A 19,926-nucleotide genomic window follows, 5' to 3' on the forward strand; every position below is an offset into this window, starting at 1 on the left:
GGAAGATTGTAGCCAGTGTAGCAGGAGACTAAGGCCCATCAGGACCAAGATCTCATGCCACAAGACCAGTTCTTTCCAGCTGCAGTCGGGTTCATCAACAAAGACCAGTTGGACTCTTACATCTGACATCCACTGTTACACACCTTGCACAACTCTTCTCTATTACACATGGCACCTTAATAAAATACTTGTTTCAAATCATGCGTTTGTTTGTTTCCCTTATTTTATTGTACATTTTCCAAGTTTCTATTTTGAAATGATGTTGGTGTTTATTGTTATTCACCAATCACCAAGCCAAATTTCTTATGTATTTATCCTATTTTTAAAATCCTTTCTGATTCTCAGTAGGTAAATAACCTGGGAAAACGAAAGACAAACTCTTGTTTCACTAAACCGGATGCAACTTTGTCCCATAGCAATCATGAAATATTAAAGAACTGAATAAATAAGTAAATGTTCAGGTACCATACATAACAGCAATAACTCTTTGGTCACCAAACCTTCATACAACCCCCCATGTCACCAGAGATTTAGAAAAGACCTGTCATCAGAATTTCCATATTAACTGCACAGCGCCAGATACTTGCATAATAACTCCCATAATACATGTCCCCATTAACTCATTCAGCCATAGTTTTCCATGTAAATATAATGTACATAGAACGTATGAAATATGATCGTACAAAAACTCTCGATATGATATGATGCATGGCCAGCTCCTATATGAACGACATTTGCATCAATCTCACGTCACCATAGATTAGCGTAAAACTCCCACATGGCCGAACCACCGAGGCGTAATATGCAAATGTTTGCATTAAAAGTTGTATGTTTACTACATTTGATTAAAATTTTTATCAACCTTGCGTCACAAAAAATTGATACTTGATAGTTTTTTAAATGACCAAGTCAATAAAACTTCTGTACGTCGAAAGGATTCTCATGAAAAGCTTTGACTGCCATCCTGCAGGAAGCATCTAAAACCCCCACACCTGTAATTCTTGGATAATATCCCAACAGCGACAGCTAACTTTGGCATTCAAAAATAAAATGTGGCATTGAAAACGAGACCTGAACCGAAAAGGAAAACATTGGCATTGAATCAAGTATTTTCATTGACTTTTGTTCCATTTCATGCTGATGGTGGTTACGACTGTCTGTCAGTGTTTTGGCATGTACATGGAGGGGTTTGAGGGGAGAGCATGCTTATATTTACATCTAATCTGCATAATAATAAGAAAACGCTCTTTTCGACCCGCGGTTCGCTTCGAAGCCTCTGAACCAGCACACAGCCAGCAGGCCGTCCGGCCGTTGCTTTAATCCACAATGACGTGCAGCCTCATAACAATTTTATGAAAGCTCATATATGAGGAATGGACATTGTGTTGCAATGTCGGCGACTATGAGGTGAATTACAGTGAGAGTATGAAGGCCTTCAGTGAAAATGCAGCACGTTTTATATCAACATAGAAACATCTGGAGCAGAAACCCATTGCAACTATGTTTAATATATATATATATATATATATATATATATATATATATATATATATATATATATATATATATATATATATATATATATATATATTAGGGCTGGGCAAATTAACGCGTACATTTTGTGTTAATCTGGCAATCCTTTAACAGCGTCAACTATTTGATCATGAGTTAACTGCATGTTTTTGTTTTGCTTTTTTTTTTGCAGTGGGAGGGGCTTATCGCTTTAAATCCCTCTAGACGGCGTCGTTCAGACCTGGTGTCTCACGGCTCTCCCAGTCCGGCCCGCGTGAGGTCAATCAAACATGAAACATAAATAAAGAAGATAAGCCCCATGAACGCATTACAGCGACACTGCTTTTACTTTGAAGGCGCGCACTTCCGCAGCCTCGACGACCGTTAAAGAAGATATTGTTCTGTAGCTTCTGTTCTCAACAAGCAGCGCTGCTGCAAAGAGCAGCGTCGCAGCAGTAAAAGCTACCGGCAGCCACCGCGTCCAGATTGAAAGTTAATTGCACATGTGCAGAGCTCCTGACCCCGAGGTCTCATCCACTATGCAGAGCATCACTTCTGGATCTTTACTCTTCTCTCAAAGAGGAGAACTTTCCTCACATCACAAAATGTTCAGTGCACTTGTTCAAGACAACACAGACTGGACTTCATCACTGAGGAAGAAAAAGTGAACTGAAAACATGAAAAGCACTTATTGCTTTTGTATAAAGTGAATCAACTGCTGGTCTTTAACATCTTTAAGGTAAGAAACAGACTGAACATGGACCAAAGAAGGAGTGGTTTGTCCCTCACAGGGACCCTTACTACTGAACATGGACCAAAGAAGGAGTGGTTTGTCCCTCACAGGGACCCTTACTACTGAACATGGACCAAAGAAGGAGTGGTTTGTCCCTCACAGGGACCCTTACTACTGGACATGGACCAAAGAAGGAGTGGTTTGTCCCTCACAGGGACCCTTACTACTGAACATGGACCAAAGAAGGAGTGGCTTGTCCCTCACAGGGACCCTTACTACTGAACAGTACCTGTTCAAGAAAACAGATGTATAATCTATATATGTATGTATGTTAACTTGTTGTTGCTCCAGAGTGCTGTTATATTGTTCTGATAACATTACTTTAAAATAAAAGCTGCATTACACTAGTTTTTACTTCATGATTGTATTTGCCGCATAATGCGATTAATCTTTCACATATTATGACTTATTTGGCAATATATGTGTAATAAAATATATTTTTCTTTGGTTTATAAAACGTGAGAGTTGATTGCTAAAATAATGTTTTTTCTCATTTGTCCTTTTGGCACTCATCAAAGTCCAATCGGCTCGACTGCAGGAAGCCCTCTTCACCTCTTTTTGACCACCGTAGTATTTCTAAAGTTGCCCCAGGAGCAATTTATTATTATTACACTTTTGACACAGTGACACATTTTTCTGCATCAATTTATGAAATAAATGTTGATTGGACAATTGAATGCTGTTAGTTTCCTGCCACCGTGAGTTTAGAGTAGTTCTTCTCAGAGCTTTCACCTCGCCTGTCTGTTCACCATCAGGTACCATCTAACTTCATAAGTTTCCTTCCACTTCAAAATATGTTTTCCCTCTGTAATCCACAAAGGAGCTCCACAATGCATCAACAGATTAGCAGGTATTTTCTTGTTATGTTTATGCTCTGTCGGTGTCTCACTGTTTTCATATTTGCAACTCTGCACGTCTCAGATGAGATCATTATTTTCCTCTTAGGAAAACTCTTCAGTGCATCACCAAATTGTGTCTACGTCATGGTGATAATGGATGCTCACTAATCCCACCCAGTATAAATGCAAACTATTTACACAGCGAAAATGCCAAACAGTGATGAACACACGTGGGTCTTTTTCTCTGCTGGTGATCAGTTCTCTACCTCCATTCTGTCTTTTCCTCCTCATCCTCATCCCTCCTCAAGTTTTCTCCTGTGTCTCCTCATCCATCTATTTGTAACATCATGTAAACGCTTGCTTGCATACTAAAGGAACAATACAATGTGCATCGTTTTGCATTGCTGGTGTGAGATGGAGCTCCGCTCAGACGAGGCATGTTCAGCACACAAACGCTCCCTCTGGAATGATGTTTGCATCTACTGTCACTATTGAAAAGACAAATAAAGTCACCGCTAAATGGACTCCTATTCTCTCGCCAACTTATTTACAAACAATGAGAACTGAAATGTGAATTTACAAACAGCAGTCGCTGTTTCAATGAGCCAGCAGATGAATCAGAGACGCTAACTGGAATTCTATCATCAATAATTTATTCTTTACTTAATGCTTTCCTTATTGTGACAAGTCCGAATATCCACTGCGAAAAAAGGTCTATTAAAGTTATTTCAAAATAAATAAAGACAGTATTCACGCTCTGATCTGCCTCGTTTGTGACCTGAATCCTGTGTGTGTCGTCATTTTTAGCTCAACCAGGCCATTCACATAACCTTATGTGTGTTCTTTTCAAATAAATACAATTTGGTGCTGATTCATGATTCTGATTCACTTCCTCCTCTGATGAGTTACTTGCGCTGACCTCCTTTCCCTCCGTGGCTGAAGGAAGTCGTCTTATCTCAGGACACACATGTGCTTTGGCAGTTTATAAGCATGTGCACTTCATTAAAAATAAAATACTAATAAAAATAAATAAAACAGGCTGTTCTTTACAAGGGTAAGCTCATCCAAAAGACTGGGAAACCAAAAGGAGGGAGGGAGAACAGGGGAGAAGACGGAGCATGACTAAGAGATAGAGACGGAAGGAATGAAAGAGGACGGAATTAAAAGGGAGACAGAGGCAGACATGGAGAGAGGAGATGAAGGGGAAGCCAGCGCACTTCAAACAGCTCTCAGCTTGTTCCATGTGCAGTAATAATAAATAGGGCTTCATTATTTAGTTGTGTGTGTCTGAAGTGTTGTTGCCGCCAGTTGCATTGCAAACCCCCTTGCCTATTTATCACTCCGTTATTTGCCTATTTACTAATCCAGGAGAGAGAAAACCTGTCTGAAGAGTGTGTGTGTGTGTGTGTGTGTGTGTGTGTGTGTGGGCACACACACAATCCTGCCCCGTGCATGTGAGGATGTGCATATGTGTCAGTGTGTGTGTGTGTGTCTGTATGCCTATTTTGCCAAGGGAGATGATTATCTATTTACAGACGCCACCCACAAAATCCCATGACCCTTTATTGTGGGGGCTGGCTGAGAGGTAAAGAGAACGAGAGAGAAGCAGAGAGAACGATATCATCGGGTAGCATTGCTGTTCCTCATGTGAGGCGCCGCTATTAGTGGCGTCTCGGAAGCTCCTTAAGAATTGAGACCTCACCCTCTTCATGTCACCCTGCTTGGTGCTAAAGATGGGGTCCAGGTCCAGGGTGGGAGTCACTTTCTTGATGCCGGTACGGTTGTTAGTCGGTTCCCACAATCAAAAACTTGTTTGAAATTAATCTAAATCATCATCTAAATGTGGGGCTGTTTTTTTTTGTTTTACTTAATTCAAACTATACTAGTTTATTTTAAATGTGTATCTGTTGTGTAAATGAGATACACATGGTACTTTGACATTTTTACAAATAGTCAAACTGGCCTGTAAAAAGTAATTACCCCGGTGAATGAAATGTGCTGTACAATTAAAGTTGCATTACTTATTTGCTTGTTCTCCCTTTTTATATTTGTTTTTATAGTCTTTTTAAAGCAATTATATCGTTTCATTAAAGTCTCATTTTTTATACACTTTGAATTGCCTTAAAGTCTGAATAGTGCTCTATAAATAAAATGCCTCTGCTTGCCTGGCAGCCCTGAGCCTCCAGGGGGAGAGGGTGTGAGGTGAGATTGGTAGCCTGTAGAGGGAGCACTTAGGTGGGCTGCAGCGCGTCTCACCTCAGCCTGTGTGGAGCTGAGGTGCTAACTGGCTGTGATGGGCGACCCTCTGGGACTTCCTCTACAGAAGGAATTACACTCCCTATGTGTGCACAAAGCCGTCTGATATTGACGCCTCATGCCCGTTTTGTTGTCAGGCCATTATTGCATTGCACATAGAAATGGACATCACAACGCATTGCATTTTGGGTATTTAAGAGGCCGTCTAAGTTGCACTGGGTCTAGCAAGAACACGGCCACTGTAGTGTATTTAGTCAGTTTCACGTTCAAGCAGTACGATGAATACACTGCTAAAAATAGTCTCCAACAAATGCACCGTGTCCGAACATAACACATTTCTTACAGTTGTAAAAGAAAATGAATTATCTACATGAAACTCCCCTAGCATTGTTATGTTTACATATGCAAAAGAGGCCCATCTTAAGCGATTATTTGCCTGTCAAACATTTTTACAGAGGGGATTTTTTTATATCTCTATGTACCACTCTATAAATCATAACATATACAAAATATGGTCAACAGCCAAATAAAAATGTATCCATGTTTTTAGGAATAAAATGTTGTATAAACCAGCTATGAATGATATATGAACAAACCCTTCAGTAGAAACCTTCAGAATATCAAGAGGAATGAAAGTGGAAAGTTTGGTGGATGTAAGAGCTGTGGAGATGTGGTTTTGTAAAATATCATACATTTTGATGACACTACAGCTGCAGTTATCCCAGCGATACCACCATGGTCCCCAGTTGATCACAACAGTGACCATAAAAACTGTTTTTAATTAAAAGGCACTAAAAATGTTAATGAACAATGTACCAGTGAATTTATTCTTCTTCATCAGTTTTTTATTTTAGTTTATCTGGAAAAAACAACCTGAGGTCAGAGGACAATGGACGGACTGGTTTGAGCTGATTGAAAGGAAACGAACAAAAACCCACAACCGAAGTGTGCAGGGGAGCATCTCTGAACGCACAACACGTTGAATCTGGAAGCAGCTGGGCTACAGGAGCACAACACTCCTGTCAGCTAACAACAGGACACGGAGGCTACGATTGTGAAAGGCTGACCAGAATAGGACAATAGAAGACTGCTGCTTGGTTGGATGAGTCTCGATTTCTGCAGGAACATTCGGATGGTAGGGTCAAAATGTGTGTTGTGTAACACAAACCACTGGCCCTACGCCATTTTCCTGGAGAGTGAAAAACACGGACCAATCAGGGCCTTTTACACCTGGTCACCTGTTGTCTGTGGCCAATCAGGGAGCCACTTTAACCCAGTTGATCAAGCTCCACTCATTGGGAGCCAACGCCAAAATGCACCTTGACATAAATATTATTAAAACATGCCCTCTCAAGAGACATAATCAAAACATTATTATTGTTTGTAAAGTAGAATTAACAAGTAAACATTTCACAATTTAGAATCAACCAACATTACAGCAGGAACATTCCCCCACAAAGATATTTAAAGGGGAAGCGCACTCCTTCCTTTTAAGTCCTCCCAAAAAACCTGCATGAGCAGAAAGACTGAACACGAGTGAACAAGCGTTTCTCAAACATCCCTCGTGGCTCAGATAAATGTGGAACAGATGAGTGAGAGGAACGTGTACCTTACTCTCAGCATACACTACTCACTTTTTATTGGTAATGGAGACAATATCCTGGGGTCTTTTTTTCTTTGTGCAATGAATTGTTGTTTTCTGGAGCAAGTTTGATGTTTCTGAGTATTTGCACAGTGAATAAAGCCATCGAACAATTAGGTTATGCAAAACAGACAAACTTATGTTGTACATCAGCGAGGAGGCTCTGCAGTCCAACCAGGACGGCACATTCTTTCAACCTTAACAAAGGCAGAGCAGATCCACTCCTTCTGGTTTTGCCTTTCCGACCACGGTCTGTAAGCTGAAACAGGAGAGTCTCCCTGTTACATTTTAACTTTTGAAACTAAAAATCAAGCCTCCTTCTTTGTTCATAAACTGTCATTAAGCACTGTTTTGTTACATTAGGTCAGCCTACACAACAATTTCAGAACAAGCTAATTTAATCAGAAGATACTAAAATTAACAGCATGGATTTTGGTCTTATTGCTAAACATGCATGAGCACTAACTTGTTGACTCTTTATGCACCAATCTCTGCAGTTCCCATAAAGGAGAAACACACTGTTGACATTAGGTTCGTTCGAGATGAGCCAGTTCTGTGCAGAATCGATCGGCGGCGATCGACGTGCAATGCATGCCGGTTAGATTTGTGTCCGACTTGCTCTGACGTCATGCACACGTGGTCAACTATACTCTCACGAGAACCAGGCAGCCGTCGATTTTAGAGCAAAGCGCTGCAGCAGCTCTCCATCGACTGCCTGGCCCAGTGCATGATGGGAGACGCCTGGCTGTCGCCACATCAGAGAGCTGATTGGCTCTTCGATCTGACAGCAAAGACCACGTGTTGAAGAAAATCCTTATTTTATGTGTAGTTGTACTACGTAACGCTCGATTGTTGACCATTGGTTTCAGGTTTATTATAAAAGCATATTTTGTGTGGTTTATAATACAAAATTGTATTCATACAACACACATCTAAACCAGTAGTAATGTATTTTACAGGCAGACATAAAAACAACAAAGGATGCAGCTACACACACCTTTCTCCATAAATATATATTTATAATCACATATAAATAAATCCAAACATGATCTCTAAACTGCAAGAAGTCTAAAGATCGGAACTAACAGGAAGTCATTTTTTTCTGTCTGACTTGATCGCAGTTTTTTGTCAATGCCTCTTGCAGCGACTGCCTGCTCTCGTCTGGATTCCAGGCGAGGCGCAGCTCTAACGAACAAGTCTAACGTCAGCATCATCACCACGAAGGCTCAGCAGAGGATGTTCTTCCTAAGGAAGCTGAATAAGGTCAACCTGCCAAAGACCAGGACGGTGCACTTTGACACTGCCATTATTGAGTCTAATCTCTGCTCCTCTATCAGCGTCCTGTATGCTGCAGCCACTGCCAAAGACAAGGACAGCGTATCATTCGCTAAGAGGGTGATTGGCTGCAATCTGACATCTCTCCACGAGTTGTTTGCCTCCAGGACTTTGAGGTGAGCAAGAAATATTGTAGCCGACATGTTTTTCATGCTTTTTGATGGGTTAAAGAGTTAAAACAACACCGTCTACTAACCCCTACCAAACAACACAAACAAAGAAAAATAAGACACAGAAAATAAATGGAAAGTACAATAAGAACGTTTTTGATTTAAAGAGCGGGTGCATTAAGAATGAGATGTGGTAATAGGCAATTTATGTTTTTGAAATTGGTAAAAGACAATTTTTTAACGAGAGAAAACACATCACATCATTTAGGCAAGATGTGTTAGGAAGCAGACCTAGGCTAATCCACTGGCTGGTAAAACAATAGTAATAGTATCAACATATAATTTTGTGTTCAGGGATTGACGTTTTTTTTTGTTTCCCTCGAAACAACTTTCTTTCGGGGATAATTTCATGTTTAGCCCAAAGATGACTCAGCTCTAACACTGAGGGCTTTGCCTAACATATTAAAGAAATAAGCTTAGCATTCAGCCTGTTTTGAAACCAAGAAAAACAAACAAGTATGATCCACTGGTAACGAGTCACATCCACCATGCCTCACTTTTAACCACGGAAAATGTTTCTCAGCCCACCTTTTGTGGGCTGAATTGTTCTACTCTACAATTCAGCCCACCTGAATTGTAGAGTAGACCCTGTCTAGAAGGGGTGGGAATCAGTCCCGATTCGACACTTTCACGATATTGCAATATATTAAATATTGCAATTTATTCCCTTTTTCCACCGCAAATTGTCTCCAATGGAAAACGTTGTCAACATATTGCAACAAAACGAAAGAGCTGAAAAAGCAATTGATTTTATTATTCGAGGACCAAAACGCTCATAATTGATTCAATAAAAGATCGATACTTGGCTTCCGTGTATCCTTTTTCCCAATTACCCATAACCCCCTGCAAGAGAGGATGATATCAGGTTATATACATTTAAGATCCTTAGAGAGAGAAAGCGGGAGGTGATGTAACGCAATAATGAGCTTGAGAGTACATCACCGGACAAGTGTAAGCCCGTAAGGGGCCACCGAGGGGCCACCGAGGGGCCACCGAGGAGGCACCGAGGAGACACCGAGGAGACACCGAGGGGCCACCGAGGGGCCACCGAGGAGACACAGAGGGGCCACCGAGGAGACACAGAGGGGCCACCGAGGTGACACGAAGGGCCACCGAGGAGACACCGAGGAGACACCGAGGGACCACCGAGGGGCCACCGAGGAGACACCGAGGTGACACCGAGGGGCCACCGAGGTGACACCGAGGGGCCACCGAGGAGACACCGAGGGACCACCGAGGGGCCACCGAGGAGACACAGAGGGGCCACCGAGGAGACACCGAGGAGACACCGAGGAGCCGCAACGAGCTGTCCATTGAGAGACCTGAGAGTCAGTGATATGTACAAACATTGTGAATGTCACCGGTGAACACACACCTACACACACACACACCAACACACGCACACCAACACACGCACACCAACACACACACACACACACACACACACACACACACACACACACACACACACACACACACACACACACACACGCACACACGCACACACACACACGTACTTTGGTCCAGACAGTTGTTGGTGAAACAGCCACCTCATCATCGCCTCTCTTCCCCACGGAGCAGGACAGGACCGGTGTAGCTGCTTCGCGCTCGTCTGATAGCTAATTTCACCTTTTAATTAAATGTGCCGGGGAGCAGCGGTGGCATCGTGAGGCCTGACTGAGAGACACTGATAAAATAACTCAGGACCAAGCCCTGGGGACAAGTCTACATGAGCTCGCTGTGGCGCTTTTAATGTCCACTAGAAAAGAAAGTAGCACTTGTGCAAATTCTATCCCCCAAAAATGCATTATAATTCATTGTTTCAGTGTCTCATTGTTCCATTGCAATGTGATTGGGAGAAATACATTTTGGTATGCACAAATGGGTTATGCTCTGGCTAATTTTATTAATTTTTGGGCTATTTTGCAACCATAACATCCAAAACCTTGGTGTACTAATGTCACCATTAGATTATGGCTCACTAATATATTTACACACAACATTACACGCAACAACGTAACACAAAATAAGTAGTGTAAATAAATGTACGTTTCATGATGATATCTGTTGGTTAAATGTTTTACCCTATTCATAACCATATTGTCTTGAAAATATATGTCATTTTACGATACATATCTTGGAATGACATTTTTTCAAAAATAATGTCTGAGCCACAAATCTTCCCTTCAGCAGCAGCAACATCCAGCAAACTTTCTGGCTTCATTCCTTTCTACATTCTGAAGGTCTTTCCAGAGAAGGTTTGTTCATATATCATTCAGAGCCCGATTCATACAGCATTTTATTGCTAAAAACACTCCTAAAAAATGATTTTCTTTATTGCCGTTGACAGTATTTTCTGATTTATGTAGTGATACAAAGAGAAACCCCAAAATGCCTTTTGTAAAAAGCAGCGACTCGAACATGTCAACAAAATGAAAGAAGAATTTCAAACCTGTATTCATCCAATCTTCAGAGTTTCATCAGGTAATGTACGGCAATTAGCTCATATTTGAAAAGAGAATGCCTCATTTGCATATTTAACCGTATATATTTTGAATAACTGGTCTGAATGTCAGTAATGAAGTTGAATGGTTGATGTCTATTAGTTGAAAAATGCATTATGTAAGTGCATCTCCACCACGGCATGTATAGTGCAGCGTGTACGCGTGTGTTTCCACCAGCTCCCCCTCAACCCACGCCAAACACACACACACACACACACACACACACACACACACACACACACACACACACACACACACACACACACACACACACACACACACACACACACACACAGCATCCATCTCCTCTCTCTAATGCTCCCTGCTCCTCCTCTATCTCTCTCTTTCACTCCCTCTCTCTGTCTTTCTCTCTCTCTCTCTCTCTCTCTCTCTCTCTCTCTCTCTCTCTCTCTCTCTCTCTTGCTCTCTCTCTCTCTCTCTTGCTCTCTCTCTCTCTCTCTCTCTCTCTCTCTCTCTCTCTCTCTCTCTCTCTCTCTCCCTCTCTCTCTCTCCATCTCAATCTCTCGCTCAGAGCAGTCCGTTCGGCAGAGCGGTACAACAGAGTAGAGTGTGTGTTTGCCGTGGCGTGTGTGCGAGTGTGTGTGCGCCCAGAGCAGCGATCGCAGAGAAAACGGAGAAAGAGAGAGACAGAGAGATAGACAGATAGGAAAAAGAAAGAGAGGTAGAGAGAGAGAGAGAAAGAGACGTCCAGAGGCAGGACTGAGCAGACTGACAGAGAGCAACACTCCTCACCACCGTGAGTACTGTACTGTACATACATGCTTGTCTCCACTGTCGTAGGGAGCTGTTCCCTAACTCACTGAACTGCTGCTGTGCTGCACAGCAGGTGGACGCTCAGCCTCCAGCAGCAGAACAGTGGCAATGCACGGGAGGATGCACTTTCAAATTGTTGGCCGGAGTCACAATGTGTCCCCTGCGTGTGCCGCGTGTGAAAGTGTGTGATTCTCCTGCGTGTACTTGGGCGTTTACATGTGCAAAAGTGTCGGCGTGCAAATGTGTGTTGTAGGGGACCGAGTCGCCCGCCGTGGAGGTGCAGATGAGAGGAGTTGGTGGCGCCTCAGCAAAACCTGCACCAAAACTCACCGATGCGCCTGTAATGCAAATGTCTTCATCCGTGTATTCGTGTTTTTCTAGTTGCAACTTTGATGTACGTGGTTGTGGTTACACTTCATGGCTTTTATCACAGGCGCTGCTCGACATGGTGTGGAACAGAACGCGTTGTGATTGAACTTCAGTCCTTCATGTGCATGAGGTCTCTCTTCGTAGACCTTCATCACTGACTGTGTGCTGGGTTTGACTGTTTGTCCTGAGGGCTGCATGCTCCTCCACTCCCCCTCTTAAAAACCACAATCATTCTCATGTTTTTGCACATGATCTATATTCTGAAGTGAAGCAACGCCACGCTCTCTTGAGTGGTATTTCCCAGCACTCGTGTAGAAATGTATCTTCACTCCCCCCGCTCTCCTCCACCGAGAGCTCTGCTGCACAGTAAGATACGGTTTGTTCATTTTAGTGTTTCCACTTCTCTCTGGGAGGACTGGAGAATATACCAGAGGCGTATTGTAAAGTGCAGTGTTGATGCTGAGGACAGCAGAGAAAAGGGGGTTGGAGGATGGGGAGGGAAGAGAGAACTAAAAAGAGGGATTACGATAACCTCTTAAAAAGAGGGATTATGATAACTGCTGCCATGCCTCTCCCCCCCTCACTCAAAGTAATTATTTCTGGAAAGCCACTTTCTTTCTGTGGCTTCTCCGTGGCTTTTGTCGGCTCTGTTTTCCTTCATCACGCGCCACAAAGTCAAAATGCCGCTGCAGAATTGAGAAAATTGTTTTAGGACGCCATGTTCCAACGTCTGCTGGGAGACATTTGTTGAAGCTCTTTTTTTTGTTCTTGTTCTTTTCAAAGAGTATTTTTGCCGTTGTTAAAGTGCAGCCGAAGATGGACAAGAAAAAGAAGGGCGAGCGAGGGGGAGAGGGTCTCAGGGCTCGCCCTACATGGGACCCCGTGCTCTCTGGAGCTACTGCTCCAGCTCTGTTCATAACTACAGCCAGGGATTATATTCATAACATTTACAGATGTGTTCCACACTCACACATTCATGTTGTCTCTATTGTCACCGTATTGAACGCGTTCATATCTCCTGCGTGAGAATGACATCTCTGCTCATGTAAAAAAGAACATTTCTGTCAAATGTGTTTCCAGCAGCAAAGAAGTGTCTGTACGATATTTGAAATACAGAGCAAGTAGGAGGCACACGCACCGCTGGTTCCATGAGGATCTGTACTGACACGAGTGTGTTTGTTCCACAAACGTGTGTGTGTGTGTGTGTGTGTGTGAGGGTGTGTGTGTGTGTGAGAGAGGGTGTCGTCCTGGAGGATCAAGGAATGCATGTTGGAGGCCAGCAGGCTCTGGAGCGGCGAGGATATCTGTGGCTTTTGTCAGGATTTACTCTCACAATAAGGATTTAGTGGGTGACACTTGGGCAGGGTGTGTCTACATCAAAGGGCTTCCCAGCAGGCAGCGCATCAGGAAGCTCTGCTGCTGCTGCTGTGTGGAGGCAGAGCCGGCAGGAAGTTGGCTTCATTCTTTTCTCTGTGAAAAGGGAGACAAAGTCCTGGCAGTGTGTGCCATTAGTGTGTGTATACTCCTGAGGTCCACGCGAGTCTGTGTGTTTTTTCATAATGCAGCGTATGTGCAGGTGTAAGGTCTGGAAGTCTCTACACAGCAGAGGGCATAAACAACACAACATTGCAAATAACCGCTGTGGATATTATAGGTATTGTGCTTTTATTGTGAAAAGTAAGAACGGAAGGAGAGGATCTTTCTTTGTCAAGGTGCAGAGTAAGAGTTTACCTCTTGATTCTGACTCTGGCGCTCGCATGTTGTTGTTTCATTAATGTGATCACAGCCCAGCACACAACGATGTTTTTATTTGTTGGGTGAAAGCTCCGAAAAAATACGTCTGAAAGAGATAATGCTGCCTTTTTCGTCGCGTCATTTTCACGTTCATGACAAAAAAACAGCACTTTAAAAATATATATTAACATATGAACATGTGGACTAATTGTAACACAAGAAAAGAAAAGAAAGCGCCCCGGGTGTGTAGAGGCCTTTCGCGTGGGGAGCTCACCGAGGGTCCGTGGGTGTTGACATGTGAACACATGAACACGTGTGCTCTGCAGACATGTTTGCCCACAACGTACACATCACGTGAGGAACGCAGGAAACACAAAGCTGAACAGAGTTTGATGCTAAATGAAAGATGAGGCTGTCCGCCCACAAATGAAAACTAATGGAGAATAAACCTCCACAGTCTAAATGCCGACTGTTTCATCATCATCACCCGATAATTTCTACAATAACAATTCATTCTGAATGACATATTCCATTAACATCTTTCTTTTTCCTCATAAACATCCATTTTCATTAGAGAACATTACACTTTACCCTTCAACTGCTTTTGTGATTCATCACACACACTTTCCGGACTGTCAGACGCCATTCAGAAAGTTTCCCCCCTCCGCAGCTCCTCCATGCATCCCAAACCCACACGTTTGGAGCTCTTCTAAAGATTCCTCTGCATCCTTTATGGTGGCGTTGGTACAGTAATTCACACGCCGCCTAATCTCTTTAAGCACAGTTGTTATCCTCGCCCAGGATGAATTGTATCACCACTGTAGCTTGTTGCACCTACAAGCTGTTTTTAGGGAGCATCTTTGTTGCTTTTTAGAAGTGAGTGTACGGTAGTGCGTGTGTGTGTGTGTGTGTGTGTGTGTGTGTGTGTGTGTGTGTGTGTGTGTGTGTGTGTGTGTGTGTGTGTGTGTGTGTGTGTGTGTGTGTGTGTGTGTTGCTGTCGTCTGGAGTGCTGCACTGACAGTGCAGATAAGTCTTTTGTCCTGAGGCCTAATCCCTCCTCTACACAAGAATGAGCGATGCATAGAGGGAAAGATGAGAGAGAGAGAGAGAGAGAGAGACACTGATGGTGAGTCCCCGGGAAAACATGTGTGTGTGTGTGTGTGTGTGTGTGTTGTTGTTGTTGATGCGTGTGTCGGTGGCTGACGGAGGCTTTCAAAAAGGGAGCGGGAGTGGGATTTGCATGTGAACAAGAGCTTTAACGGAGCCGTGAACCGTTAGCGCTCTCGGAGAAGGGCTTTGTAGCGAGTGGCCGGAGTTATTCGAGAACAGGTGTTCACACAAACACTCTTTCAAGAAATATTCTCCTCAGCAGCTCTGCCAGCGCTCTGCCAGCGCTTTCAGGAGGACTTGGGCTCTTGTTCAGGGGGGAAATTATTTGGGAGATGGAATAAAAAAGAGAAGACAAAAAAGAGACTGCATCCATGTTGTGTTCTGTCCTTTTCTTTAAATCCATGTGGACACAATGCAGAACAAAGGTCCACATGCATCTCATTCTGTTACTCTGGACACGTGATTGCAATAAAACACAGGGGTCAAATGTGCCTGAACACATCAGTTCAATAAATTCAATATTTATTAGTATAAATGTAACGGGGCGAAGATGTCGAAGCATCCAGTAAGGATGACATTTTAAAGAACATTTTAAAGATCCAGTAAAACAATCACACATCACCCCTTACTCTCACTGTATGTGTGTGTGTGTGTGTGTGTGTGTGTGTGTGTGTGTGTGTGTGTGTATTTAGCTCAGCTATCAGTATCAGTTGTGCAAAAAGACATAAACCATATGATTAGCAGGAATCATTCCATATATATATGAATATATACTGATATTCATCACATTATTTGTATATATATATTCATCACATTATTCATCACATTATTTGTATATATATATATATATATATATATATATATATATATATATATATATATATACAAATAATGTGATGAATATCAGTCAGGTTTCATTCCACCAGATATGAATATGGGCCGACAGAAAGTCGTCGGTTTGTTGCCTCTTTCCTGTCACATTGGGGCTTTGGGGTTCATATGTTATCTATTATGTTTTTTAAATGCAGAGGATTTTCAAGACACGGGGGAAATGTTTGCTTCTCAGGATCGGGGATGACGTGAGGCGATGTAGCTCAGACTCTACCTCATCATGTCAGATTGTCGCTGCCATTACCTCAAACGCTAAAAGTCGGAGCGTCTGCAGCGGAGGAGAGCCGAGCGGCGGAGGGCCGAGTCGGACGAGCTGTTCCAGCGATGAAAAGGGAGCATGGAAAATATGGCTGTAAATTGTAAGCTGAACATTTCACAGCTCAGCTCATTTTCCCAAGTCATGTTCCCGTCGTATATTATAGAGATTTACTGAAAGTCACTTTCCGTGCAGGAGGGCACTCTGATACGCCGAAGGGGTCAGCGGAGAATCTCACAGTACGCTTTATTTTAAAGCTCCGCATTTGATTCACTCCGACTGAGATTGTTCCAGAATAATTTGTCGGCGCGCGCGATGGCAGGTAGCCGGCGCGTGTGTGTCCGCCACGTCCTCTGCATGGACGCCGAGCGAGGCGACTCACGGCGGCCGCCGCGCTCTAATCCTTTCCTTTTAGGAGGAAAGTCTGCAAAGTCCCAGACTCCTCTGCGGCGCCGTTAAGGAGATCATTTACCACCTCCTGCTTTGCATTCTTATGTTCTCAGTTCATCCGAGGTCAGTCGACGACACGTTCGCTGAGTTTTGTGTGTTTCAGATTGTCTCTCGTGTTGCTGCGGTTCAGGCCGGTCAGCTCAACTCAGGCCTTTGATTATAAATGAAGCATTAGTCAATTATCTTTCTGCTATCATTCAGCTTGGTTGGACTGAACATGTATGTACATGTATAAGCATATGCTTTTTAAGTTATTTTCACAAAATAATACTGAGAGAATAATTCCAGCGATGCCTGAAGCTCTGAAGTGTAATAAATCATGAGCAGAATTGCTGGCTTTTGATCACGTCTGTGGACAGACCCGTCGGCCGTGTTACTCACTTTATTAGCATTCCTGATCTGAGCGCACATCTGATATTCTGCCGTCTAAATGACTTCTGTTGCTTCTGTTGCTTTCTTTGTGGAAGCTAAAGAGTGGTGGGAGGCTGTGACGCTTATACTTTTTCATTTGTAGAAAAAGGCACTCAGATAAGAAGGTCATCAGAGCCGTTCATGCTCGACGGTGTTTTCTGGTATCATTACGTCTGCAGCACGAGCACTAACAGGTACTGAGCGCTGCTCTGGCTCCAGCAGAAATACACTCCAAGTGAACGTAAAAGAAAGAAACAGTAGAAAGTGAAGTAAGAGTCTGTCTGTGTTCTCCTGCTGCTGTTTATTCTACGACCACAGGAACAGAGGCATCTGTTGCAGACGCACATTGCAATACACGTCGTGTCCCTTCCTCAGTTAACGGCCTTTTGTTTGGGAGCTCTGGTCATGTGACGATTTACACCAAACATGCACTCCACACATTTCATTTCATTCATTCAGATTATTTATTATACCAATATTGACATCGTTCAGTAACATTTTTAGTGCCTATACAACTAAAAGCTTTCACTATTGTGACCCAATGAAATGTCAGTAATCAACTGGGGAATATATATATATATATATATATATATATATATATATATATATATATATATATATATATATATATTGACAAACACAAAGAGATAATCAAAACTCCTCCTGTAGGACACTTTGACTCTTTGAGTCAATACAATGAAACGCTTTGTCCAGTGTTCAGATTTCTGTTCTGGGAATGTATGCAAATCAGCACATATTTACATATTTCATATATATATATATATATATATATATATATATATATATATATATATATATATATATATATATATATATATATATATATATATATACCTCATTTCACATTTAAACAAAACATTTGATAGAAAACTTGAAACCGGAAACAAATTGTCTAATAAACTAATTAACCAGCTGTTTTATATGAATATCTGTTAGTTCATTTACCTTCTTCCCCTGTAACGTCTGCCTTAAATAATACTTTTATTAACGTTAGATTATTTCATATTTAGTAAGTCATTGCAGCTTCTTGTGTTTTGACAACAAACTGAAATATTTATGAGTATGATGGAACATTAACATGTGTGTCATGCTTCATGCCGTCAGGACGGAGTGAGGTATCTCTATATGCAGACTTAATAATACATCTAAATTACATAATTAATGATAGTATTTATTGATGTCAAACTGTTTAAATTTGTCAAAATGAACATGATAAATGAATGTATCATCGTGTATTTGTGATGTGTTTCTCATTTCTGAATAATATAATTGAAATATATGATATTTAATCAGCGGTTTTAAATCCAAGATGAGATGGGTCATAACTAAACATTAATAAAACAAATAGTGAAACCAATGAACCAGTTCATGAATGAATGATTTTAATATGTAGCAAATTACTATGAAAGTGCAGTTTTTTTCCCGTCCTATTTATTTCATGACGTCCTCACTTCAGGGCGACGCCCTCCACCTTCGTGGTGCGACGCAGCGATTGGTCGCTCAGCCACTCGAGTTACGACGACTCGACCGCGCTTTGACCGTCGCCGTTTACTCGTTGTGATTTCTCAGTTCCAGTTCTGGGTTCTCAGTAAGTATAAGTGTGTGAAGATGAAAGGAAAACTCACTGAATGAATCATGTGTGTGTGTGTGTGTGTGTGTGTGTGTGTGTGTGTGTGTGTGTGTGTGTGTGTGTGTGTGAGAGAGTCTGACTCCCTGGTAAGAGACGTTTGGCTCTCAGCCACAGACATGCTCATTAGGCTGCCTCACATTTTGCTCCATATTTAAATGTTTGTGTGTACGCTGTTATTACTGCACACACACACACACACACACACACACACACACACACACACACACACACACACACACACACACACACACACACACACACACACAGTGCCAAAGTAAAGCAAAGGCAATGGAGGTTGACATTAGAGGTGCTGACCTTTCCTTGTGTGTGTGTGTGTGTGTGTGTGTGTGTGTGTGTGTGTGTGTGTGTGTGTGTGAGGGAGATGAATGGCACTCTGAAGGATCCACTTGATTATGTTCAATGGAAAGCTTTCTCCCCTCAGCCTTATTTATGTCCCCATACTGCAGGCGGGACACAAACCTATAAATCTGGTCCTGCCGCAGACCACACACACACACACACACACACACACATGCACACGCACGCACACACACGCACGCACACGCACGCACACGCACACGCACGCACACACACACACGCGCGCACACACACACACACACACCTTCAACATCTCTGACACCCATATTTGCTCTCTTCTGCTTCACCATCCGTTTAAAGGTATTTTTCCTCAGACACCTTCAAACGTTCATCTTCTTTTCAAATCATGAAGTGTGGCGTCGGGAGTTTTAGCCTCCCCGCGGTACTATGCACCCTCTGACTTCCTCTGGCCCACCGATACCAACCCGCAAACTGATGCCCTCGGGGTTTCACTCACGCACATCTTCCTCATACACCCTTCTCTTCCTGTAGCTGCAGCCCGAGGCCACAACTGCAGGGCTCCGTGACTCCTGCCCTCTAAATGCTTCACCTTTGTATGTTTAAAGGTTCTTCTCAAACAGAGACTCCTGGGGAGAAGGGTGGAGAGGAAGGGGGCGGAGGGCTTTGAGAGATTGAAAATCAATCATGTGGACTGAAAGGAGGAGAAAAAGTTGAGCGAGCGGAAAGAGACATTTTTAAGAAAAAAATGAAAAAAGGAATGGCAGGTTGTATCGAGAGAAGCTGACTGTATTAATGCAGGCCGACAGGATACAGGACCTCATCCTTTAATCGGTGGACTGTGCTACACAAACCCTTTTTATTGGAATGGGAATTCATGAATTAGTATCAAG

The 19,926-nt window shown here is 42.7% G+C and overlaps 1 protein-coding gene across 3 annotated transcripts in view; it reads left to right on the plus strand.

The window, feature by feature from the left end:
* The first annotated feature begins 11,592 nt into the window (after positions 1–11,592).
* Positions 11,593–19,926, plus strand: part of rbfox3a (RNA binding fox-1 homolog 3a) — a 482,822-nt gene continuing 474,488 nt past the window's right edge. For all 3 annotated transcript variants that reach the window (XM_068582492.1, XM_068582490.1, XM_068582491.1), the window contains exon 1: positions 11,593–11,808. The gene's annotated coding sequence lies outside the window, so the exon portion shown is untranslated. The remainder of the gene's footprint in view (positions 11,809–19,926) is intronic.

This window comes from Clinocottus analis, unplaced genomic scaffold (genome assembly GCF_023055335.1).
Source record: "Clinocottus analis isolate CAN_PGR_092001 unplaced genomic scaffold, fCliAna1.0.p SCAF_19, whole genome shotgun sequence".
Classification (NCBI taxonomy): Eukaryota; Metazoa; Chordata; class Actinopteri; order Perciformes; family Cottidae; genus Clinocottus; species Clinocottus analis.